Here is a 27,125-nt window from a genome sequence, read left to right on the forward strand (position 1 = left end):
GCATCTGTGTGCTTTTCAGTTTATAAACAGAAAAAACAATCCTAACTTGTTTCATTTAATCTTCACAGTTCTTTTGTCTGTGCAGCTGGGGGACAATCACACAAAAGTTAGTTGCCACCATCCCACCCACAATGAGCAGGGTGAGAAAATCTATTCGGCTCAAACAGCTCTGCTCACAGTAGAGAAATTCACATGGCCACTAAAATGTCAGACACATTGTGAACACTTCCGTGGAACACAAATCCATATTTGTGGGTGTGTGAATCAGTTTTTAATCAAACATACCTTTATTCAGCACCCTTGAGAAACTGTTTCAGGAGCCACATCAGCTTTGTGATTTGTTTGTTTGTTTATTTAACAAATTTCTATACCGCCTAAATCCAGAGGCGTAACTATAGGGGGGGCAGGGGGGGCACGTGCCCCGGGCGCCATCTTTTCTGGTCACATGGGGGGCGCCGACATGACAAAAAATATTTTTAATTTTTTAAAATTTTTTTGTTAATACAAATGTTTCCTGCTCAGTGCAGCAGCGCTGCAGCAGTCAAGGGAGCGCGTAGGCAGCCCATCCCCCACGAGCGGTCCCTTCCACGCCGCCCGTGGCCCCCCCCCCCATTGCTTTGCTGGCGCCTGGCGGCCAGTCAGTGGCCTGGCTTGGCGGCGGTGGGCGCTTGTGAGGAAAAACCTAAGTATAATGTAGTATGTTGTGGCGCGGGGGGGGGGGGCGCGGGGGGCGCCATTTCAGTGCTTGCCCCGGGCGCCATTTTCCCTAGTTACGCCTCTGCCTAAATCTCTTGTTTCTGGGCGGCAATGCTACCGTGTGGATTGCAACTTCAGGGCAATGCAAGCAAACCCATATACTCCGGCTGTCTCTGTTGACCAGTCCCAATTTTCTGGAATATGTCCATAGGAAAGCAATGCACCATTTTGCTTTTGTGGCAGTGTGTATTGATGTTGAATGTTAAGGGAGTGCTCAATCTACATTAATCCATCTTTGCCTTGTGCTCTTAAATCTCCAGGAATAGTCCTGTTGTAAACCGCCCTGAGCCATTTTGGAAGGGCGGTATATAAGTCGAATAAATAAATAATAAATAAATAGTTGGAGTGTTACAGATGTTTGGGGAAGCTAATGCTTTCATACTCTGTGTTATCAAGTTGCATGGTGGGTGGGGTGTTGGGAAGTTCTAATTATTAGGATAATTATATCTAATGTGTTGGATATCCGTAGTAGTACTAGCATTTCTATCCTACCCTTCTTTTCATTGTGGAACTGAAGGCAGTCTACATGGACTTCCCAGGAGTCACCTATCCAGGCACTGACCAGACTTATGTGGCTGCAACAGGTGCCCTCACCCCAACCCAAGTGTCTTGGCTGCTGCTACTTCAAGAGGTCTTGATGAAAATACTTTCCCCAGGAAAAAGGTCTTCAGAAAGAATGGTAGCAATGGATAGAACAGCCAGCCAAGTGGTTATAACATAACAGCTTCCTATGGGGAGGAAAGCTGGTCTTCTTAGCGAGTGCGAACTGTCCCCTTTGCTACACAGGTTCTGCCTTGTTTTGCATTTGGATGGGAGACTACGTGTGAGCACTGAAAGATATGCACTGAAAGAGAGCATCTAGGTCCCAGGTTCACTCCCTAGCATCCCCAGGTAGATTTGGGAGAGACTCCTGTCTGCAACCTTGGAGAAGCCACTGCCAGTCAGTGCAGACAACACTGAGCTAGATGGAACAGTGGTCTGACTCTGTGTAAGGCAGCTTTCTGTGTTCTGTTTACTGCTATGCTGCAGTCACGCATACATTTAAAAAGACCCCTGAGCCTCTTAGTCACTGTTTGTCCGCCTTTGGCCAGATGTGTACGGCCAGAAATACGGGTGGGACATCTATTTAGTGTCTGCGTTCAATGAATGTAGCCTGCTGGGGGCGGTGGGGCCACCAAGGGGTGCCACTGCAGGCCCCACCATTCACCACCCCCCGTGTGCTGCTCCGGGGCCCCCACTAAGCACCAGCATCAATGCCAGCCTGCCCCTCTACCAGACAGCCAACCCAATGTAATGATGTTGTTGCCTGGCAGAGCAGCTGGCAGGTGAGGCAAGCAGGTGGGCTGTGGGAGTGGCAGCAGCAAATGGCGGAGCAGGGAAACAGGTGGGCTGTGGCAGAAAAGCTCCCCTGCAGAAATTCAGCAACCCCCGCAAACATGGGGAGATGCAGTTCAACTCCTGAGCATGGGCCCTTAGGAGATAGTGATCCTCCTGGCCAGAAACAAACATTCAGTAACTAAGAGGCATGGCAAAGCACATTCAGAACAAAAGCACTTCTTCGACAAATTCAAAATACTCTTCCGTTTCCTCATAATCTCTGGTTAGTGTGATAAGGAGGTGAATTTGCAGGAGTCTTTCAAGCATACTTATGTGTGCTGTAGTGATATAAAGCCAGTGGGTGATACAACAGTTTGTTTGGAAGACAAGGGTGTGATCATGTTTACAAGTGAGACATCTATTCTGTAGCCACCGCCTCTTTAGAGCACTAATGAATACAGATCTGCCCTTCAGCAAGAAAAGAGAAGAGGGGAAATGACACATTTTCCTACTTTATCTGTTTCTAAATGGTCTGAAGCAGAAGCCATTTCCTGGACAAACAGGGCCCTAAAGGGAATATTTACAACCATTATTGCAGAGAATTATAAAGAATGCTTTTGCAGAGTCTAAATATGTGTTACTCTGCCAGCAGATTGCTGGAGTTTAGGCAGTGCTACTTTTGGAAAGTCTCAAGTACTGGCAAAACAGTCCAGAATATGCCAGCTCCCAGCCTACATTAGTTTCTTGGTTGCCCGCATTGCATTATTGGGAGGCGAGGTGGGGCGGGGGAGGCAGCCACAAAAATACAGGGAAGGGAGACTGGGCTTGATAGGGAGGAACTCAAGGGAAATTTGACCATTTGAGATATTTATTTTGCTTATCGCTGGACAAAAGAGCTAAGATTCCTTAATGGTCCACTGATGCTTTAATGGGACACTTCTCAGGAAGACAGAGAACCACCCAGGGCAGATTAAGCTTTTTGCTGCCAATAGGCAAAAAGGTCTTTGCCGTCCTTTAACCTTTTAAAAAAGAGTGCCACTGCATGGCAGTGGCAGCAGCTGCGGGGAGGGGGCATGAGGGGAAAGTTTCCATTTTGCCCTGTAAACAATGCCGCTGCCAGCAGTAGGGTGGGGCATGGTGGCGGCTGAAAGGCATAGGAAGTTGCCATATACTGAGTCAGACCATTGGTCTATCTAGCTCAGTATTGTCTTCACAGACTGGCAGCGGCTTCTCCAAGGTAGCAGGCAGGAATCTCTCTCAGCCCTATCTTGGAGAAGCCAGGGAGGGAACTTGGAACCTAGATGCTCGTCCCAGAGCAGCTCCATCCCCTGAGGGGAATATCTTACAGTGCTAGTCTCCCATTCATATGCAACCAGGGTAGACCCTGCTTAGCTAAGGGGACAAGTCATGCTTGCTACCACAAGACCAGCTCTTCCCTGGCTGCAAGCAGGCAGAGAGGGTTGGGAGGAGAGGAGGGGAGAGTTCCCCCTTTGACCTTGGAAAAAGCTGCTGCGCGGCAGGATGCTGGTGAGCTCATTCCAGCTCCCCTCCTCCCAAGTGACTGCATGGGCCTCTCTGCTGTGCAGCCCATTTTCGGCCTTCCTCCATGTGCGGAGGAAGCCCTCTTCAGTTGTACAGCATCCTCATATACGGCATCCTGTGGGTGCTCCCACAAGCCCCACTCCCATGCTGATGCCCTCAGAATCTCAACCTGCCTATGGTCCATGCTTACAAGGTTTGTCTGAGGAGGCCAGCTGGGCACCCCAGCCTTCCAGTCACAAAAAGAATGTGTCCATGGTTGTAGTGTTTGCAAATAAATTAAGTGTGGACAATGGGCAGGTGGGGTGGGGATTCTGAGGGCATCTGCATGGGGGGTGGAGCTTGTGGCACAGTCTCAGGATACTCCAGCTTGGCCAAACAGAGGCTTCTGGGAAATTTAACGTTCGGAGCATGAAGGCAATAGCCCTCCCTGGCAATTTATATTTAATGTCATACTGCCTCTGAAGAGGGGGGGAGGGTTCTGTACAGTAATCATGGGTTCTTCCAGATGGTAATTTATTCCAACTTCAGCTCAAATTCCAATGGGATATATAATGATGAGTCCAAATTACTTCAAGTGCACTGCATAAATTCTTGGCACAATCCACTGACAACCCATGGGAAAACTGTGTCTTTTCAAGTCAGAATAAAAGTAGTATTGAAAATACACAGCTTTTTCACAGCTTTCCCTCTGTTTGTCAGCAGATGGTGCTAAGAACTTAAGTGGCATCCTTGGACATCATCTGGACACATCATTATATCTCCCATCAGAATTTGTGCTGAACCTGAAATAAATTGTCCGGGAGAGCCCCAGAAGTAATAATTGCTGATAGACATATCCTTCCTAAATTTGTCAAAGACTCAACCATCTATGCTGGTGGTCAGTGCCACATCTTGTGTCAGCAAACTGCATTAATTATGTGTTCAGTGAAGAAGCACTTCCTTTTGTCTGTTCTGAATCTACTGCTCATCAATTTCACTGAAAAATGACCTATCCTCCATAAATGTGTCTAATGCCCTTATACTGAAACCTTCTCCCAAACCCTTGCGACCCATATTTTTTTACTGCAGCTGATAAATAAAAGATAACTTCAAACTCAGAGCTATCTTTGATATAGGTCAAGTGTCCTAGCAGAATTATTATTAGACTGAGTTAAAACTCCTAGAACTGGATGTCTTGTAGAAAAGATTTGTTGATTAATTCCAAGTGCGTTGTCAAAAAGAACATATTTTTGACCCAGCATTTCTTAAGGAACATTTTTGCCAGTGTGCTTAATCATAGGAATAGCCAATGATGGGAATAAATGCTCTTAACAAGAACACATTGGAAATGTTCAGATTAATATCAATGAGCTCCCTCCCACGTCCTCCATTCCATTATTGACCAGCCTTTTCCCCCTGCCTTGAAATTAAAAGTGATACAGTTTGATTCAGTAAACGGACCCAAGATATGGACTATCTTTTGCTTTTCTTTGCCTTGCATTGACCTCTCCATCCTTTGTTGCAATTTCTGTTCCCAAGTTTAGAAAGCTCTGCACAATCAAGGTTTTGTGATGGTGCAGCTTGAGAAGAGAATGGATTCAGACAGGGCTCTCTAACAGTTCCTGTCTGATCAGGATCCAGACGTTAGAGAGCCAATTCTCAGTTTACATTTTATACTGCTGGACAGATACCTGAGTTTTTAAAAAGGCTACCTTGTCCAGCATCCTGTTTCCCACAGGGGCCCATCAAATGCTTCTGTGAAGCCCACAAGCAGGAGATGAAGGCATACCCCCCTCCTACTTTACTCCCCTGTCCTACCTCTGTACCTGGACGTAGCCTATAGCCATCAAAACCAGTCGCCATTGATAGATGTCCTCCATGAATTTGTCTAAGTCCCTTTTACTACTACAGATATTTATATACTAATACTACCACAGCCACCTAATGGCACAGCGGGGAAATGACTTGAATAGCAAGTCAGAGGTTGCTGGTTCGAATCCCTGCTGGTATGTTTTCCAGACTATACAGGAAACACCTATATTGGGCAGCAGATATATAGGAAGATGCTGAAAGGCATCATCTCATACTGCACGAGAGGAGGCAATGGTAAACCCCTCCTGTATTCCACCAAAGACAACCACAGGGCTCTGTGGTCGCCAGGAGTCAACACTGACTCGACGGCACACTTTACTACTACCACTACTATGAATATTTATATACCATTTTTAATAAGATGATTGACTCTGCTGCCTACCTATCATAGAAGGGTGTGGCCAGTCAGACAGGCTGCTATTGGCTGAATTGCTGTAATCCTCCAAGAGATGTTGGTTGTCACAGGGAGAGCCAAGTAGCTCAGCCAGACATGGGTTGGCCAGCCCAGCAACTCATGCCAGGTGATTGCTTCAGGTGTAAGGAGGTCGGCAGGGGTGGCGAGTGCTAGTCTCTAACATCATGGGCAGATGCCCCCACAGATGGTGGAGAGTCACACTGTCCTTTGCCTCGGCAAAATGTCTTGGGCCAATATTTTTATTTAGGGTATTTGTAATTCTATCTTTCACACTGGTAGAAAAGATTCCCAAAGCACCTTTTAAATTGAAACAAAATCCAAAAAATATCATGGAAATCATTTGCAAAGTGACCGATATAAAATGGACTTTGAGCATAAAAACAGCAAAAAGCAACCAAATATCAGATTGAAATAATTGTAATAAAACCACAGAGCAGTAATAATAGCACATTTTATAACAGCATCAAGAGCAAACATTAGAAATCCACTGGCAGCAAGAATAAAGAGAACCATTTTAATCTAGTACTTGATTAAACCTCACTTGTTGGTACCTAGTGAGAATCTCTGGGGAGAGAGTCCTAGAACTGGGGTGCCACGACAGAAAAGGCTCTATGCATAATTGTCAGCTGTCCCACTTCCAAGTTTGAGGGCACCTGGAGAAGATCCTCTAATATAGATTTTAGTAATTTGTTAGGAGCACATGGGAAGAGGTGTATATGGGCAGAAGTTACAGATGTCAGGAAGTTCACCAGCCAATAATCATTCAAATATTTGGACAGAGAGTATATGGTACATTTTTTTCCTCTTTCATACAAACAGAATTGGGGATCATCCAAATGTGAAGGCAAATCTGTTTCTGGATTGAAACATTTCAGAGTGCAAGTGGAAGCTCACATAACTGAATGTTCTTCCATACAACAAAAGTTCCCTACATCTAGAAAGTCAGGTGTAAGGGGGAGTGGTTCTAGTCTAGCTCTTTTCCTGACACGCTAGTTTTCTATGTGCAGGGATTTTTATTTTTATTTTTTAAATGGTATTGAGAAGTACTCAGTCACGTAAGCACTCACCTACAATCTGAACTGAAGTGGTTCAGACAGTTCACAAATAGGTTTATCATTTCATCTGCTATTTGGGAGAATTAGGCCTCAGTTGGGGATGAAGCTGTGGGATCAAATCCACAGTTGCCCAGAAGAGGCAAGTTTTGAGCAGAGGGCTGGAAAAGCCCTCTTATGTGGAGAGAGTTTGGAATAAGAAAGAGCTGTGGCAAGGACTTTTTTTTTTTTCTTTGCTTCTACAAAGTCTTGCAAAAATACATGTTCTACTTTTGTTACACACCACCTTTCTTCCAGGTTTAAAATTAATGCTGGACTCTGAGTGTTAGTAACAAAAGTAGAACATGCACCTGAGTGTAAAATGCAGCCCCCATTCATTAAAGGCTGATCCATTTGTGCCCTCTTACAGGATGTTCTTAGAGAGATTAAAAGGAATGCATCCCTGAAGCTGCCATCCTAGTTAGTGGCTGTAACGGGAAATGAATAATGAGCTCTACAAACCTTCAGTAAATCTAAGACAAATTTGGTTACATCACTAGGGGGAGCGCGGAGCGAGATGGCAGCAAAGACATGTTTGCTCTTCCAAGAAGACATTTGGATCAGTTTCCTGCACTGAGCCACATCATGCATGGTCAGAAATGTGTGATTGTAGATTTGAAATCTCATTCCAGTCATATTCTAGATGGGGCAGCTTCCTAAATCAAAAAGAAGAACGCTGGTACTGTGGCTGTCTCTGGCAAAGATGAATTCCAGGTGAGCAGCCATATTACAATGGAGATTACAATAGATAATCATTTTTAAGAGACTGGAAGGTGGTTTGATGGAACTGTCATGGTTCATCGTGCGAGTGTGCACACAACCACACACACACTTCTTTTGTCCCACTTGGAGAAAGTAGGGGGCAAAGAAGTCTTGCAGATTAATTAACTGCATTGTTCAGGGTTCCCAACTTTGAGTCCCCAGATGTTATCAGACTATAACTGCCATCATCCCCAGCAGGGCCAGATTAAACTAGTGCGGGGCCTGTAGCATATGTTATAAAGGGGCCCTAAATTTTAAAAAATGCACATAAATATTAAAACATAAACATAAATTATTTACTTGCGACAGATGTCTGACACTTCAGTAATACTATTACTTGCATGTAGATATCAATTTCAAATGTCAAAATTAAGAAAACTACAATTTAAAAGTTACATTTTCTAAATTTAGCATGAGCAAATATGTTGATGATACTGGAAATGTTTCTGCATTGTACATGAAAATCATTTCCCTTTCGTTTTTTGAAACAATGTTAGATTGTGCACATTTAACTCCAGCATACATTGACTTAGCCTTGACTTAGCCTCTGCAGTGCACCGAACTGGAGCTTACATGATTTGATTTCCAGGTTTCCCCTACGATCCCCTTACAAATCTCATTTGTACTTTAGGCTAATTAGCCTTGCCTCAATCCAGGTTCTTGGGATGGCTAAGCTAAACAACGCACATGCAAAGTCCAAAAGGTTCATCTGGACTGGGCAATTTAAGCTTCTTTCCACCCCCTCGATGTTTTATAAGAATGCATTTGGGAGAGAAAGATAGGGGAAAGACCAATATTATAAGTGGCAAGCACTCCGCATTTCTGCGCTTTGATCTTATTTATTTATTTATTTATTTATTTATTTAAACATTTTTATACCACCCAAAACTTACGTCTCTGGGTGGTTTATAACAGAATTTAAAAAAGTAGAACATTAGTTAAGACAAAAATGAAAAAATTAACACATTACAACAATTTAAAATTTTTAGAAGAATATTTTAAAACAGCATTAAAGCCATTAAAACAATATTAATTAAAAGCCTGGGTGAAGAGATGCGTCTTTAAAGACTTTTTAAAAGCTGTCAGAGATGAGGAGGCTCTTATTTCACTAGGGAGTGCATTCCAAAGCCTCGAGGCAGCAGCGGAGAAGGCCCGTCCCTGAGTGGCCACCAGACGAGCTGGTGGCAGCTGCAGATGGACCTCTCCAGCAGATCTCAGTGGGCGGTGGGGTTCATGATGAAGAAGGCGTTCCCTTAAATACCCAGGTCCCAAACTGTTTAGGGTTTTATAGGTTATAACCAGCACCTTGTATTTTGCCTGGAAACATATCGGCAGCCAGTGTAACTCTTTCAGTACAGGAGTTATATGGTCTCTCCGAGATGACCCAGAGACCAGCCCGGCTGCCACATTCTGGACCAACAGGACCAATCTTGCCTAGTGCCCCCCCACCAACCGCCCCATGCCCCCACTCAGCCCACCAACCAACTTTGCAAAATGCACCCCCCCCCCATTTGTGTTCAGTCTGCAGACAGGAGTCTTGGTGGGAGATGGAAGGCTGGGCCCACTTCTCGGCATGCTCTTTCTCCAAACATACTTGGCCCACCCGGCAGCCTTGGCTCTTTGGATTCGTTTTGGGGAGGGGAGTGGTTAGTGGGTTCAGCAGCACAGCACCCTGCAGGAATGTTGGTGGCGGGCAGTGGCGGGTAGACACGCTCTTCGTGAGCATAAAGCATGGCGTCGTGAGAGAGAGAGAGAGAGAGAGAGAAGCTCTCGCGGTGCGGCTATGGGTGCTCACAAGCAGGCGTGCATCACTGAATATTAGGGATGTGCCCGAAACATTATGAAGGCCTCCAAAACGTTTCAGCGCCGACAGGGGGTAGCGCTTTAAGGGTGGGGGAGGGTGTACTCACCCCTCCCGCTGCATTTCTCCTGCTGGCGCGCTGTCATTTTGAAGCCCCTCGGGGCGGCAGCATTCCTCCCTGCCGCCCCATTTCCCCCATCGGCTGGAAGTGGCCGGAAGTGACAAGCGTGCGTGCGCACAAACATGGCAGAAGGGCATGTGCGCACGCACGACGGGCGCACAGGCGCTCGCGACTTCCAGCCGATGGGGGAAACGGGGCGGCAGGGAGGAACGCTGCCGCCCCGAGGGGCTTCAACATGATAGTGCGCTGGCGGGGAAAATGCAGCGGGAGGGGTGAGTACACCCTCGCCCACCCTTAAAGCACTACCCCCCGTCGGCAACGAAGATCTTCGTGCACATCCCTATTGAATATAGGTGGTTGTGTGGCCCCACAAGCATGAGGAGGGAGCATGTGCGGGCTGGGCTGCCAGAAACCTATCAGCCCCACAAGAAGCACGTGGGTGAAGGGCAAGGAAGCCAACTGGAATCGGGCAGCAGCCAACTCGGGACTCGGGAGACGAGAATGGGCAGCAGGAGTGAGGAGAGAAGCACCACCAAGTAGAGAGCAGAAAGAAGAAGGGGCAGTTCAAGCCGGGCGTGTGGGGCCCTCGAAAACGTGGGGCCCGTAGCAAATGCTACATTTGCTACTATGTTAATCCGGCATAGATCCCAAGTCACAATGGCCTTTGGCCATTGAAATGAAGCTGTCACTACCTGGGATCCCCAGATGCTGTTGGACTACAACTCAAACTACAATGGGAGTTGTAGTCCAATAGCATCTGGGAACCCAAGGTTGGGGACCCCGGGTGGAGACAATACTGAGCAAGATGAGCCAATGGTTGCAAAAACAAGGAACAATGACAAATCAAAATGGTCTAGTGCACCAGTTCCTAACCTTGGGTCCCCAGATGTTGTTGGGCTACAAGTCCCATCATCCCTAGCTACATGGCCATTACAGCGGAGGATTATAGGAGTTGTGCTCCAACTGGGGGTGCAGGGCTGGGTAGGGATGTGCACAAAACTGGCTTGGCCTGTTTGATTCAAATTTGAACCAGCTTTGAACCAGGGTGGGTAGGTAGGTTTTGCTTTTGCTCAACCCTCCCCCCCTCCACTCCAGTTCAGTTCAACTTCAATACAATAACAATACAATGGATGGAAACTGAGGAAGGGAACCTGCAAAAACAAGAGACAACCTGTAAAAACAAGAAACAGCCTGTAAAAAAAAGACACAGAAAAAATACCTCCCCAACTCAAACCAGAAAGGAGGCTCTATTTAACAAAAGCGAAGGACAAAGGGGGCACCAAAAAGAAAGCACTTACCCCCTCATCATCCAGAAGATCTTCTGCCCCACACACTGGTCAGGGGTGGGGGGAAAGCTTTCCTGACCAGTGGCAGGCTGGCAGCAGGTGGGCATAGCCAGGGCTAGGGGAGGGCAGAATGAGCATCCTCCCAGCTGCTTGCCCACCTGAACAAACAAATTAAAATAACCACTGAGTAACTTAAAATAAAAAGCTGGTGGGGGGGAAAGGGCTTTGGGGAATAGGTGAGGAGGGAAGGGAGGAGAAAAGGACAGAGGGGAGGCGCTGCTGGAGTACTCTGGAGCAGGTGGTGTGTTAAGCACAGCATGAAAAGGGTTTTAAAAAAGAAAAGCACCTGCTCCAGAGAAAACAAGAAACCCCACCCCCACAAAACCCCCAAACAAAATAAAACAACTGGCAGCAGCTGAGTTGAGGATTCTAATCTAATCTCAGCTCAACCCAGAATTAAAAGCAGCAGCCACCACAGAAGCAAAAAATGGGGGGGGGCAGTGGGGGTTACGCAAATTGGGCCAGAGAAGCCTCTCAGACCAAAGGGCCTGCCCCCTCCCCCTCCCCCCACCCAGCCAAGAGCAGGAGAGGGGAGAGACTCACTCAAGGGGCGGGGGGACCAGAAAGGGGCGTAACTATAATAGGGCAAGGGGAGACAGTTGTCTGGGGGCCCACTGCCTTGGGGGCCCCCCAGAGGCAAGTCACATGACTGACTTGCCCAGCTGCGCACCCACCCCGGCTTCCTTCAGTTGTATTCATCCTCTGAAATTGATGTGAGTGTTAAGACCTGGAGCTACCAGAACAGCATGTCTTTCTCTAGTACCATTACATGACTTGCATCATCCACAATTTACAAAACCTTTTTAAAAAATAATTTAGGATGGTGTTTTACTATGCTTTTGGTTACCACTATTCAGCCTCATTTAAGATTTCTTTACTTCATGAGCTGAGCTTCATGGGGGGGGGGCATTTAAAAATCTTGTCTCTGCGCCCACTCTGACCTTGCTACTCCCCTGGGACCAGCAGCAGAAACACACACACTCACACTCACACCAAAGGAAAAAGGGTTTAAAGCGGAGGGGAATGTGTGTGGGAGGGAGCAGAAAAGCAGGCAGAGGGGCAGGGGCTGAAGGCCAGGGAACAAACACAGCACAAGTCTGCAGGCAGACTCTGTCTCTCACCAGCAGAAGCAGCAGCTATCACAGCAAGCCAAGGATTGCAGCAAGAGTGATTCTGCAAGGCCAGAGGCTTGCCTTTAAATAAAACTTTAAATAAGACAGCCAAAAATTGATATTGAGTGAGGGGCCCCCGATCCTCATGCACAAACAAACAGCCCCCTGGGAAGGGCCCTAAATCCAGGTAAAGCCGTAAGGCAGTCACTGGACAAAGTGAGGCGTTGCTGGCAGCCGCCAGGCGGACAACATGTCCCTTACCCTTTTGGTCAGTTTTAGAACGGCGTAAAAGCAAACATGCCTCTCCCTCCGAAAAGGACAGATCTGAAAACCGCAGGCAACTGTCCCTAGGGGAACCCTTGCTTTTTGGTAATAACTCACTGGGCCAGAAAGCTCCAAAAAAGGCAACCAGTACTGCTGCTCAAAAAAGCGGGACTTCCCAGGGGGCCCTGCAGCAGCCTGGCAACTGCCCAAGCAGGGCAGCTACCAAATCCAAGGTAAATGGATGTCTAGCGTCAACTCCCGCAGGACATTCTCTAGACCAGTGAGTCTCAAGCTTGGGTCCTCAGGTGTTATTGGACTTCAACTCCCATAATCCCCAGCCTCAGTGGCCTTTGGTTGGGAATTATGGGAGTTGAAGTCCAATAACACCTGAGGACCCAAGTTTGAGAATCACTGCTCTAGACCAACCCTCCAGCATACGTCTAACCCAGGGGTCACCAGAGAAATCTTTGACCCCTCTGGCTTGGGCCTCAAATGCCAAAGCGGACAGATAACCACCTAAGGTAGACACAGCACGCCCCGCCCTATGGAGGAGCATCAGGAACTGCTGCAAGTGACTAACCGGTACCGGCCAAACCTCCGCCAGGCCTTCCGCCTTCCAAAAAAGGGGAAAGGCCTCAATCTTGGACGAATAACTCGCCCTGGTGCTGGGCGCCAGTGAAGCCACTATGGCAAGCTGAGCTTCTACCTGCCAAGATGCCACAGAAAGGCAGGCATAGGCTCCGGGTGCAGTGCTGATTCGGGTGCTGACTCCCTGAATCTGTTCACCTGAAAATGAGAGAGGGCGTCAGCAATATTGTTCCGAATCCCTGGCACGTGGCGAGACTGAAACAAGATGTTGGCCCGAAGGCATTGCAGCACGAAGACCCTAATGAGCCCCATAACCCTCCGGGAGTGGGAAGTCTGAGTATTGATAACTTGCACCACGGCCTGGTTATCACACCAAAAACGAACTGACGAGTTAGAAAACTCGTCAGCCCAGAGGTGCACTGCTACCACTATGGGAAAAAACTCCAGGAATGTCAGGTCCCTGGTGACCCCCTGCTGTGCCCAATCTACCGGCCAGCGGGCAGCGCACCAACGGCCCCTGAAATAGACCCCGAAGCCGATCCCCCCAGCAGCATCCAAGTGGACCTGTAATTCAGCCTCGAGGAGCTGCCCGCTCCTCCAAAATGAAACGCCATTGAAATCCAACAAAAAGGACTCCCAAACAGCCATATCGGCCCTGACTCCCTCTGTGATCCTAACCCTGTGATGAGGGGCCCGAAGCCCAGCCATCAAATCACAGAGACGCCATAAAAAATCCCACCCCGGGGCCACCACACTGCATGCAAAGTTAAGGTGCCCTGCTACTACCTGAAGCTCCCTCAATGTAGCCTTACGGGCACGCCCCAAAGCCCTAACAAGGTCCAAGAGGACCCCCCAGCTTTGCTCGCGGCAGCCTCGAGCAACCCGCCACCGTGTCCAGCTCAATCCCTAGGAAGGAAAGCCGCGTGACCGGCCCTTCTGTCTTTTCTTTGGCCAGAGGAATGCCCAGCTCTTCTGCCAGCTCCATAAAGGAGCGTAGCAAGTGCATTCATTCCCCTGTATTACTCCTGCCTACAAAAAGAAAATCATCTAAATAATGAGCGGTAAATACCAAGCCATCCCTCTGTCTCACTGCCCACTCCAGGAATGTGCTGAAAGCCTCAAAGGCTGCATAGGAAATGGAACAGCCCATTGGCAGGGCTCGATCAAAGTAGAATTTTCCTGTGAAGGCAAAACCCAGGAGGTCAAAGTCTTCCGGGTGCACGGGAAGCAAGCGGAAGGCTGACTCAATATCACACTTGGCCAATAGCGCACCTACTCCCCGGCCCCTCACAATCTGAACTGCGTTGTCAAATGACATATAACGCACTGAACAAAGAACTTTGGGAATTCCGTCGTTGATGGATGACCCTCTGGGGTGTGAAAGATGGTGAATCAATCGAAATTCACCAGGAGCTTTCTTGGGGACCACCCCTAAGGGAGATACCCATGGACAGGGAAAGGGGGTGCTGTCAAAAGGGCCCAGGACCCTACCAGAAGAAACCTCCTTATTAATTTTCTTCAACACCACCGCCTCTTTACCCACTACAGACCTAAGATTACAGGACATCCATGGCTCCCGATGGGATAAAGACGGAATCCTAAACCCCTCTTGGAAACCGAAAAACAAATAAGCGGCGGCAGACCTATTGGGATAGGTCCCCAGCAAGTGCCCAAGCACCTCAAGCCTGATGGGGCTGGGTCCCTTTACCCGCAGGGGGTGGAGGGGGGCCTCCTTTCTTATTGCTACCTGGCCTGAATTTTGAGCCGGGACTCCCAACCCTGGCCCTAGGGCATGTGGAGCTCGGGTGCTTTGCACCGCAAAGCCCACATGCGTGCTTGAAACAGCATGACACCCTTGAACACCAGCCACCGGTGTTAAATTCCCAGCAGACCATGTGGGGTTGAACCCACTGTTGGCCCGCCGCTGTGGCTGGTGAGATCCCATGTGACCTGGAAAGCAAATGCCCACTATCCGACTGGTCTCCCTCTACGGGGCAGGCCAGAGACATAATTACCAGCCAAAGCTCCTGCAGGGGTGTGTCCCACGGTAAGGAGGGGTCCAAGGCAGCCCGCATGCGGAAACCTTCATCATAGCGGATCCAGGAGGAGCCCACAAAGTCAGAAACTGCCCTATGAATGATGTCCATATATTTTAAAAGTGCTGGGCCCCTAGCTGGTTGCGCCTGCACTATTACTCCCATATAAATAGTGAAGCCTGACAACCAATTGTTCCATGTCTTCTCGACCGGTTTGCGCTTAGTCGCCTCATGTTCCTTACAAGATTCACCCTCCTTATGCTTGACCTCTGGTTCCCGAAATAAAAGACTAAATATGTCAACATATTTGCCTTTCAAAATCTTTTCCCAGGTAGCCGGGAGCAAATGGTCGCCCAAAGGCAGCCCCATGCCACTGTAGGGGGCATGTTGTGAAGAGGGTAAGATTCCCATAGGGTAAAAACCTGCCTGACCCCCCATACTAGTGGGTGCCAGTGGCATTGCTCTCGCTGGTCCCGCCAGGGAACCACGGGCGGGCCTATTGCCCAGCCATACCTGTTCAGCCGCTCCTTGAAGACCTGCTGTAACCCCTGGAAAGCCCATTGGAAGACCCAATCCCCAGGGTTGTGTGTAAGAGGACCAGAATGGGACTGATCCCCAGCCACCCATGGCAGGCATCGGCCAGGGAATGGAAGGCCACTGGCCGGTGCCGCCGGGAGGTGTTGGTGCTGCAGGCTCACCCGGCGCCATCAGGATGGCTGGATCCGCAGGAGTATTATCTACTGGCAATGGAGGCAGAGGAACCACAGGCAAAGGCAGCACTGGAACAGGATCAACTGGCACTGGAGGCAGAGGAACCGCAGATGAAGGCAGCACTGGAACAAGACCACTAGGCATAGGCATTCCTGGATCAAAAGGTTCTGTGGGAGGAACTGGGCCGGCGAGGGCCCCACTTTTCTCAAGCACTTCAAGCCTATTGGAAAGAGACTTTAGTAACTGGGTCCTGGCGGTACTGCGCGTGCAACGAGGAACCTTGGTAGGCGCAACCACCCCAGAAGGGCCAGCACCCTTGTCAGAAGGAACAGCCTTTGCCTTCTCAAGAGCTTCCATCCTATTAATCAGGCCTCTGATGAGAACCATCTCTTCATCATTCTCTTCAGAGGAAGAAGGTGGAGGTGCAGGCCTCTTAGGTTGTCTAATGGGCCGCCCTCCTTTCTTTTCCTTTGCCTTTCTGGGCATTTTGAACCACTCCTGCCCCAAATGATAAAGTTGAACAAGAAGAGGCTGTAGAAGTAAGGGAAAAAATTCCACGCCAGCCCCTGCGAGCAGTGGTAACCCTCAGGGCCCTTCCAAACGGAAGAGGAACCCACAGACTAGCAATTGGTAACTCTAAAGGACCAGCAAACCAGAATAATGGCTGCAAGCCCTCTTGGAAAGACAAACCACCCAGCTATGGCCACCACCCCGAAAGCCAACTCCCAACCCCCAGTGGGAAACAACCACCCATCTGTGCATACCACCAGAATGGTCACCCGCCCCAGCAGAGGACGCTTAACCCGCCCAGCTATGGCCACCACCTCCCAGGCCCACGACCGCAGGGAGAGGGCCCCAACAAACCAGAGGGCTAAAGCTCTCTTGAATGCCCAGCGCAACCTGCCCAACGGCCCAACGGCCAGATGCCGAAGTCCCCACGCTCCGCGGAAGCCACCAAACGCTCCCTTCGCCGCTCGCCAAACGCTCCTTCTGCTGCTCGCGACGGGCCAAGAGGCCTTGCCGAATACACCGCTCGCCCACTATCGGGCGTCCCTGCCCCGCAAACCAAAGCCTGGTCTCGGAAGGAGCTCGCGTATGAGCTCCTTCCCCAACGTGAAATCACCATCAGCCAATTACAAAAAGCAGCTTTACTGGGAACAGCCTATATTCTGCGACGATATCTATAACAATTGACAATATAATTCAGCCATCCCAGGTCCTTGGGAAGGACTCGATGTCTGGATAAAACAAACCAGTCAATAACACCTGTCTGACTGTGTAAACAAGAAATAATAATAATAATTCAATTTCTATACCACCCTTCCAAAAATGGCTCAGGGCGGTTTACACAGAGAAATAACAAACAAATAAGATGGAACCCTGTCCCCAAAGGGCTCACATTCTAAAAAGAAACATAAGATAGACCCCAGCAACAGTCACTGGAAGTACTGTGCTGGGGGTGGATAGGGCCAGTTACTCTCCCCCTGCTAAATAAAGAGAATCACCACGGTAAAAGTTGCCTCTTTGCCCAGTTAGCAGGGGTGGTTTTAAATGTTAAGCGCTATCCCCCCTCCCCTTGGCCTCGTGCAGAGGGGAGGGAGTTTGTCCCAGCCCTGCTCTGCACAAGGCCCAAGAAGCGAGCCTATTGGTTCTCCATTTATGGGGGCGGGGTTTCGGCCATGGTCGGTTATCGGTCTATAATTACTTGGAACTGCACCTTTTGCTGGGTCTTTCATGATGAGATGAGTTTTCCCAGTTGTTAGCCATTGTTCAATATCACCTCCTTGCCAAATGTGATTGGACTGTTTTGATAGTTGTTTATGAAGGCTTGTTAGGTGTTTAAGCCAAAAGCCATGCAGTTCATAGTCACCTGATACACTCCAATTTTTAATTTTCTTTGCACTTTCACTTATTAATTCTGGTGTTATTATTAGATCTTGCATTTGTTGGTTACATTTTCCAACCTCTTTCACCCAGCCTGCTTTTTTATTATAATCTATTGGATTGTCTCATAATTTCCCCCAGAATTGCACTGTTTCTTCTTTATTTGGTGTTTCTACGTTTCTTGCAGTTTCTCCTTCTATGCTTTGGTAGAAACATCTCTGATTTGACTGGAATTGGAGATTCTGCCTGTGTTGTGTAATTCTGGCTTCGTATCTGCTAATCTTCTTTGTCATTGCTGTTATTTGCTGCTTTATTATTTCCAGGACTTCTCTAATTTTCCTTGAATCTAGGTGGTATTTTTGGATCAGATACTGTTTGGTGTTTTCATTCTTCAGCTTCTTGTCTTTCATATCTTTCAATTTACTAGCATCTGATCTAAGCCTGGAGATTTTATTTTCTTATCTAATCTTCCATTTAGGTGATGTACTACTTCCTTTTTTTACAGGTCCACTGATCTTACATCTGAGCTTTTGTGTTGTTATTGTTGCTGTGCTGTACATTAGTTGGTTTGTTTCTTGCAAATTATTGGTTGTTATTTCTGCAAGTGCAGCATTGACATCTTTTAATGCCTGAGCAGGTTGTTTTTTGGCAACTGTTTTTAGAGCTGGAAGTCGAACCCTGGTGGTTGTTCGGTTCATGTGCTCAGTTATTTTTTGCTTTAGTTCTTGTTGCTTTTCTGTTAAATGGTATTTGGGTTTTTGAGGTGAAGGCAAAGGGGAGGTTGCCTGGTTTTGATTTTGAAACAGTTCAGCAACAGTGGCATCCTCTATTTCCAACACCTCTTCCACCTGCGCCTGAGCAACTGCTTCAGTTGGTGGTAATTCTTCTTCCATATCTTGAGCCAGTGTTGCTCTTTGCAGTTCTTCCAGCTCAACTCCTGTAAATACTTTATTTCTTATTAGGAATCTTCTCTGGTCTGCTAGCCTTTGTTCTGTTATTTCTGTATCTGGATGCTTCTCTTTCCAAATTTGGTACATTCTTTTTAAATAACCTCTTCTAGTTGGACTAGACTTGTAATAGCAGATCATTATTTCCTTGTTAGCATTTTTTGTATATTTCCCCCCGTTAAGCGACGTTTCTTCCAGTAACCTTGCAGTCTCCAGCCCTGGTTGCTCAACTGAAGATCCTGAGTCGTGTAGCCCACTTGCCACCAGATGTTCAGAGACTCCAGCACCTGGCGCATTCCTTGTTGACTCGGGCAATGACCGATTATTATTATTATTTAACACACTTCTATACCACCCAAAACTCACGTCTCTGGGTGGTTTACAACAAGCAAACAAAAAGCTAAAACATTAGTTAAAATAAACATTTAACATTAGTTAAAATAAACTATACACACAAAAAACTTAAAACGGTAGTTAAAACAAAATAAATGACATAGTAAAACTTAAAACTTTACAACAATGTAAATTTTAAAAACATTTTAAAACAATGATAAAACTATGAAAACAATATTTAATTAAAAGCTTGGGTGAATAGGTGCATCTTTAAATTTCTCTGTGTAAACCGCCCTGAGCCATTTTTGGAAGGGCAGTATAGAAATTGAATAAATAATAATAAATAATAATAAATAATTTTTAAAAGTTGTCAGAGATGGGGAGGCTCTTATTTCAGCAGGGAGCGCGTTCCAAAGCTCTGAGGCAGCAGCGGAGAAGGCCCATCCCAAATGAGCCAGTGGCAACTGCAGACAGACCTCTCCTGATGATCTCAATGGGCGGTGTGGTTCATAATGAAGAAGATGTTTTCTTAAATACCCAGGGCCCAAACCATTTAGGGCTTTATAAGTTATAAACAGCACCTTCTATTTTGCCTGAAAACTTATCGGCAGCCAGTGTAGATCTTTCAATACAGGAGTAATATGGTCTTTCCGAGATGACCCAGAGACCAACCTGGCTGCTGCATTCTGAACCAGCTGTAGTTTCCAGACTACACACAAGGCCAATCCCACATAGAGCACATTGCAGGAATCCGGTCTGGAGGTTACCAGCATATGTACCACTGTTCTGAGGACATTTATCTCAAGAATTGGACACAGCTGGCATATCAGCCGAAGCTGATAGAAGGCACTTCTGGCCACCACCTCAACCTGGGAGACCAGGGAAAGGCTCAAATCCAGAAGCACCCCAGACTGCGTACCTATTCTTTCCAGGGAAGTGTGACCCTGATAGTTGTCCAATATTCTGTTATGTAACCAGCTGTTGGAATAGCAGGAGCAACATTTTTTTTTCCCATTTAGAAAGCAAAGGGCTTTGCATCCCTGCTGGGACCCTGGAGGGAAAAAGGTACTGGGACTGCATCCCTTCAGCACTACATCACTGTTCCAGACACTTTTATTTCTTCCTGGCCCAAACATCAAAGAACCTGTAAGAGAGAAACCTGCCTGGAGCAATTCATTGGAGGAAGGTAAGGCACAGGAAGAGGGAGCGTCTCTCTGACTTGCTCCTTTTTCTGTTAAAATTTTATTCATTCCCCTCCCATTGTGTACGAGACTTTCCGTCCTTCTAGTGCTGCATCTACCTTTTTTTGCACATCAAACATAGAACAGCTCTAGAGCTTACATGTGCCATATCAACACTGACTGCCTTCGGACATAACGCGGAAGCCCGCGTCCAATAGACCCATGCATCCGTGCCCCCTCCACCCACACTCCTGTCCACATTCGGACACACTGGAGAGTGTCCTCTCTGCATTCAGCAAGACTGTAGAGGGGCAAGGGAGCTGGCTGTGCAGCTCCCTTCTTTCATGAAGGACAGCCCGGACAGCCAATAACAGTTGGAGCGAGGGAGGAGCTTCCTCTCTCAACTCCAGTTTGAGAGAAGGGAAACAGCAGTGCCAGTGTTTGGATGTAACACTGGCACCACTTAACCGGAGGTAGAGTTGGCAAAACATAGAGAGAATCAAAGGTTCAAAATGGACTTTGGGGATGGAAACCATGGGTCTATTTTTTGCTTTAATGGTTGTGGTTGCCTGCATTCAGATGTGTGGTTAGTGAAACCGGAATTAAAGGGACCTCCAGTTTCATGTTACATGTGAATGCGGCCACAGTGTTTTCAATGCAGTCAGATCAGACAGTCAGCTGTGTCAATAAGCAAGTGCAGAGTAATCAGTGTGAAGAAATCTAATGATGTATATGTGCTTACAAACCAGTCTTAGCAGACTAACTGTCTTTCAAAATCTTTCAAGGGAGACTGGGAACAGCTTTGCAACAAATTTTTGTATTTGCAAATATGCTGCAGAAGAAACTCTCCTCTCAGCTCAATTGTTATTCCAAACAGGTATACACTCTGCCTTTAGATTTGTTGTGTATTGTACTTATGCCAATTTTATGTCTTGCACATAAAACTAAAGTACCTTCAGAAGGCATCCAATAATGGCACTATTTCAAAAGAAGATTTAATTGCAAGTTTCAATCTGCTTGCAATATTCACTAAAACTTAAAAATATAAATTTTAAAAATACAATTTAATAAAATGGCATAAGATGTGCCAAGCACATGAAGTTCAACCCCCTCCTCTGCTTCCATAAATAGATTTCATTTTAAAAGACCAGTCTGACTAGTGAACCAATAAAGCGGTGTGGGGGGGGTTACAGCAGGAAAAAGTCAAGAGATAAGGTAGTTTAAAAACAGCTCCACCACCACCACTTATCCTTGGAGACCTTCTTGGATGCTAAAGGGCATACAAGATCTCAGGAATTGGTAAGCGAGATGGCACTCTGTAATTCCAAGGTATTTCCTTTGGAATAATATAACCTGAACCACACCTTAGTTTTCATAGAGGTGCCTGTTGTTTTCTCATGGGGTGTCAGTTTTGAGAACTTGCTGGAGTTATTGTAAGCATCCTCAGACACAGATGATGTTTCCTCAATGGGCATTGATGCTTGCTTCGATGAGCACTGATGGTTTTTGATGGCTCATAGCTTCTGGCTATGAGACACATTTCACATACTTGACTGGAGGCTGGAGAGAAACAATTTGGAAACTGGAAGATAATAAGCAAAGGAGAATGAAGATTATGGTTGGCTGGCAAGAAGGAGCCTGTGAGGAAAGTGAGGGAGTGGCACCACGGACATGCTGAACTAGCCCTGTCTGAATGCTAAGTGAAACGCTTATTGCGAAAATGTTGTGGGGTGTGTGTGTGTTGTCCCAGTGCGGTGTTAAACAGTCAAATCCCTTCTTAAACATACAACTCACTTGGTGTCCTTGGGCTGGGTGTCCTTGGGCATCACTCTCTGACTGGCCCAATGTATGCTGCCCTGAGTTGCTTGGAAGAAGAGCTGGATAAGAACACAATAAATAAAACTAGCTGTTAGGACTGTACACTTCAGGAAAGTTGGATTTCTAATGTCAGAAATCCCTGCCCCCACCACTAGGAGGCGACAGAAAGTGGGGCAAGTGCCCTGGGTTGGGTGGTGGTGGTGGGCCCTTTAACTGCCCACCCAGAACTGGTGCATTGGTAGCTGGGCAGTGCAGCGATTCTCGGGAGCCTTGGGGGGCGGGCAGGGAGTGATGCAGGGCAGCCTGGGAAGCCTGCATGCCTGCTGGGAGGATGTGTGGGTGCCGACTGATCAGCTGAGCTGCCAGAGCTCAAAAACATGAGCCCTGCGTCTTTTCTCAGGAAGGACACATCAAGACTGAGTGTGTTTACAAACCCACCAACCTCAGCACATTCTACAGATAAGGAACCCATCTGTAACTAAGATCTGAAGTGAGGGACAGATGTTGGGTTCTGTACCACAAGCAGGGTAGAATATGCTAAGATCGGTGGGTTTGTATGACATGCCCAATCTTGGCATGTCCTTCCCAAGACCAGCAGTAGGGCTTGTGTGCATGCTCAGGGTTTCGGTGGCTCCGCTGAACTGCCAGTTCACTGCTATGTGTGAACCTCACCTCTGTTTCTGTCCCTGAAAGGGGAGGCTTTCATTGCTGGTTTCTTCTCATTTTTTTCCTTTTCCTTTTAAAAAATATATATAGCAAAATAGCTATAAATGCTCTACTGGATTCAAGTTTACTAGTGCCCAAACAAAATGTGGCAGTGACTCAGGACTGCACTGTGAGCTTGTATCAGTGTCATGCCATTTTAATTGTCATGACTTCTCTTAAGAGAGTGTTGTTTGGTGAAGGTCTTGAAATCATATTTCTAAGAACTGTGTGTCAAGTTCCCAGTTCCCACCTTTAACACTGTAGTTTTCTGGTCAATCCTGACTGGATAAATTCTACTATTAAATGACTGCAGGATATGAAATGCAAGCTGTTTGAGGGAGGAGAAAACCCTATTTTACTGCTTTGTTAAATATCTCTTTCAGAATTTACAAATATATCCGTCCAATTGGTGCCATCCTGCTGGGAATCCTAATTCTTCACCCCACACTCTTCTGGCATTGAAAGACAATTGAATATGGTGCATTTAAAGATGAATGCATGAATGAATGAATGACCCCATGACTAATTCTTTGCAGTTGGTCCCTATGATCTTCCTTGAACACATTTATATGAAAGCTATCACATTCCTCGCTCTGGAATGCTAAGAAATAGTGTGATTTTGGTGGGTGAGTGGGTGAGGGCTGTATATATGTAAACTGAGGCATCAGCTCCTACTAAACATTGAGGCTATTCTCACGAGCGAGCAAAACTGGGCTGGGCTCCCTTAGCCCAGTTTTGCTCGCTCGTGAGAATTGCCTCATTCTGTCTTCAACGTCTCTCTTTATCTTCAAACTGTATCCTTCTAATTAAATGTCTCCATAGAAAATGACCTTCACAATGAAGCATCTGGCTGCAGGGACTCATTATACAGGATTTCAATGACAGAGAATTCACATTTGCTCTCACATAACGGTGATCAGAGAGATGAAGGACAGGCGACTATGCCCCCTTCCCCGACCTATGCCTCCCACCTCAACTTTCTGGACTTCCCCATCATAAACATCTCTTTTGAGCCATATCTTGTGATCATCAGTAGGGATCAGATTGTAGCTCAAAGGAAGAGCATCTGCTTTGCATGCAGAAGGTCCCAGGTTCAATCCCTAGCATCTCCAGGTAGGGCTGGGAGAGATTCCTACCTGAAACCTTGGAGAGCCGCTCAGGGATGTAGCTATAATTGAGAGGATGGGTTCAAAGTACCTGGGGCCCCCAGCTCCTGAGCCCCCCCCCCACCGCCCAGTTCCACTCCTCCCTGTTTTCTTAATTATCTCCCTCTCTCTAATGTGCCGCCGGGGAGAGGAGTGCAAACAGGCCCCCTCTCCCCTAACTATGTCCCTGGAGCCTCTGCCAGTCAGTGTAGACAGTACTGAGCTAGATTGACTGGTGTGACTCAGAAGAATGCATTAGCTTCCTATTATTCTAACAAAACTCCAGAAACCCTAACTTCTTGGGTTTGATCCAATATTCAATCCCATCATTTGAAAGACAAGAGAAATGATGAATGAGTGAATGAGAGATGGAGCATCAATTTGCACTACAGACTTAAGCTGGTTTAACAGTCATAAAGGAAAGATTGTGCCGTTGAGTCGGTGTCGACTCCTGGCGCCCACAGAGCCTTGTGTTTTTCTTTGGTAGAATACAGGAGGGGTTTATCATTGCCATCTCCTGCACAGTATGAGATGATGCCTTTCAGCATCTTCCTATATCGCAGCTGCCCGATATAGGAGTTTCCCATATTCTGGAGGACGCACCAGCGGGGATTTGAACTAGATATCTCCTGGGATCCCTGGGAACTGCAATACTGTGAAGGGCCCTAGGGATATCTAAAGTTCCCGGGTTTCTTAATGATGTAGTCAGCAAGTGATTAACATTCATGTGTGAATGAGCCCTCAGGTTTTAATTAATACATACACACTGATAAGGAACACATATGCTCTGCTAAGAAAGTGGAGCATATATTTACATCATGCACATATAAATACACATCAAAGGCTGCCCTGGGAGCCATGTTGCATAAGAACCAAACTCCAACAAGGATATGGCTGTATGCCCCTTTAGGAAGCATGTCAGGCAGTTACAAGGGAAAATGTCTTTCTCCCTAAATAGAAGCCCTAGGGGCCCCAAGTCAGATTGGAACCACAGAGTGAAGGCAGCAGGCTTTACTACTACTATTACAAATATTTATATGCTGCTCTACAGCCAAAGTTCTCAAAGTGGTTTACATTGAAAAATAATACACATATAAGGTGGTCGCCTGTCCCCTGTCCCCTGTCCCCAAAGGGCTCACAATATAAAAAGGAACATGAGGCAGATGCCAGCAACAGCCACTGGAGGGATGCTGTGCTGGGGTTGGATAGGGCCAGTTGCTCTCCCCCTGCTACATATAAGAGAATCGTCACTTTAAAAGGTGTCTACTCAGTTAACAGGGCCACCACATCTTTGTGCCACCACATCCCAATCCAGACTGGTCCCCCTGCAGCTGCTATTTGCCTCCCATCCCAAGTCAAACAGCCACCACTGTGGGGCCCAGTGCAGCAGGGACATACCACGGTTGGAGTGGGCCCAGAGACAAGATTTTTAAATGGGCCCCTCACTGCCTTCCTCTCCTTCTCCTAGCCCCATGTCTCTGCTGCAGAAGAACATTAAGGGCACATGTAATATAGTGTAGCAGATTAACAGAGGACAGGAGACTACAGTTACGAGGTGTAAACTACAGCAGAACCAAATAATACAACAGTATCAACTTTGTGAAATACAAAAGGGCAATTCATGCTTGCTACCACAAGACCAGCTCTCCTCCCCTTCTGTGGTTTTCAAAGGAAGCTTCTGTTCCAAGCTTAACAATTTTTGTCAGGGCTGTAGCATGGCAGATTTTTTTTAAAAAAACAACAAAACAGCAACAACAACATTTTTCATTTGGAAAAGGCAGGTGAAGGGATATCCAGGGAAACAAGTTTAAAATTAGCAAACAATCAGGAAGGATGCTAGGCTAGCTCTACTCTTCCCCAACTCTCAAGTATTGTGAGCCATTTTGGGAGCAAGGAACATTTTTTTGAGAACTTGTTTGGTTGAAAAACTATTGAATATATTTTCAACAACCATGGCACCATCAAAGAACCAATCAGTAAACTCCTTGCCAACACCCCCTCTTTCCTTTCCACAGAGAGGAAAATGACTCATTGGAAGTTGGAAGAAGATCACTTCACATGGGTCATCAGGACTTAGAGGGATGAAGCCAATAATTTAAAATCATTTTTTAAAAGTTAAAAATAGCTCAGGCACAAACAATCTCTCTCTCTCTCTCTCTCTCTCTCTCTCTCTCTCTCTCTCTCACACACACACACACACACACACACACACACACACTCCATAAATGTGGGAAGCGGGGGAGGGGACAAATCACGCACACAAAAACACACAGATAAGAGTTACATAGGAACATAGAAAGCTGCCATATACTGAGTCAGACCATTGGTCTATCTAGCTCAGTATTGTCTTCACAGACTGGCAGCAACTTCTCCAAGGTTGCAGGCAGGAATCTCTCTCAGCCCTATCTTGGAGATGCTGCCAGGGAGGGAACTTGGAACCTTCTGCTCTTCCCAGAGCGGCTCCATCCCCTGAGGAGAATATCTTACAGTGCTCACACATCAAGTCTCCCATTCATATGCAACCAGGGCAGACCCTCCTTAGCTAATGGAACAAGTCATGCTTGCTACCACAAGACTAGTTCTCCTCTCCAGTTGTTGTTTGACTTTCCTTTCCACTTGAACAGCTTGCTAGCTCCCAGTCCCAGCTCCATCCTAACCACACTCAGTTGCTGAGAGGAGGAGCTCAAGAAGCCTCTCTGCTGCTGCCAGTCTCCTCTGCTCCAACTGACAAAAGGGAAATTGAGAGTCACAGAGAACCTGCTTGGGGGGACTGCAGCTCACACTCCTGGGTACGGGACTGGAGAGAGTGCAAGGAATGGACTTGGGGGCCCCTCAGAAGTTGTGGCCCAGAAGACATATGTTTCCCTTTGTCTTATTAACAGTACACCCATGCAATGCAGATCAGGACCATGGCAGGAAGAGGGCTAAAGCCCCCTTCCCTGTTACAGGGATCCAGTCTTGATCAGGTCCTCCTGTGGCTGCTGTTTAGGAGGGGAGGGGAAGCAAGCATGAAAAGGCTTGTCGTGTGCATCTCCTACCATGTAGATTGGCCCTAAAGTAGGTCCAATGTCCAGGACTGTTCCTCTTCAGCTTGAAGGTGAGGGGTCATATATTTGAATGTCCCACCCACAATAAAAATGCCTCTCCCCCAAGCAGCAGATGCTTTTAAAACAAAGCCCTGCATTCTCAAGTGGCACAGCCCTAGGAACTTGTTCCCACATCCCACCTGATTCTGCTCAAAGCTCATAGGGCAACCGTGGACATGCCTTAACAAGAGTACCACTCTTGTATCACTCAAACACACTAGTGGGCAAGAACCAACTATGACTTGGTGTGTGTAGGCCGAGGTCAGTTTTTAATTATTATTAAATTATTACATTAAAATTAAAAATTAAAAAT

Source organism: Hemicordylus capensis, chromosome 1 (assembly GCF_027244095.1).
Source record: "Hemicordylus capensis ecotype Gifberg chromosome 1, rHemCap1.1.pri, whole genome shotgun sequence".
NCBI classification, from domain to species: domain Eukaryota; kingdom Metazoa; phylum Chordata; class Lepidosauria; order Squamata; family Cordylidae; genus Hemicordylus; species Hemicordylus capensis.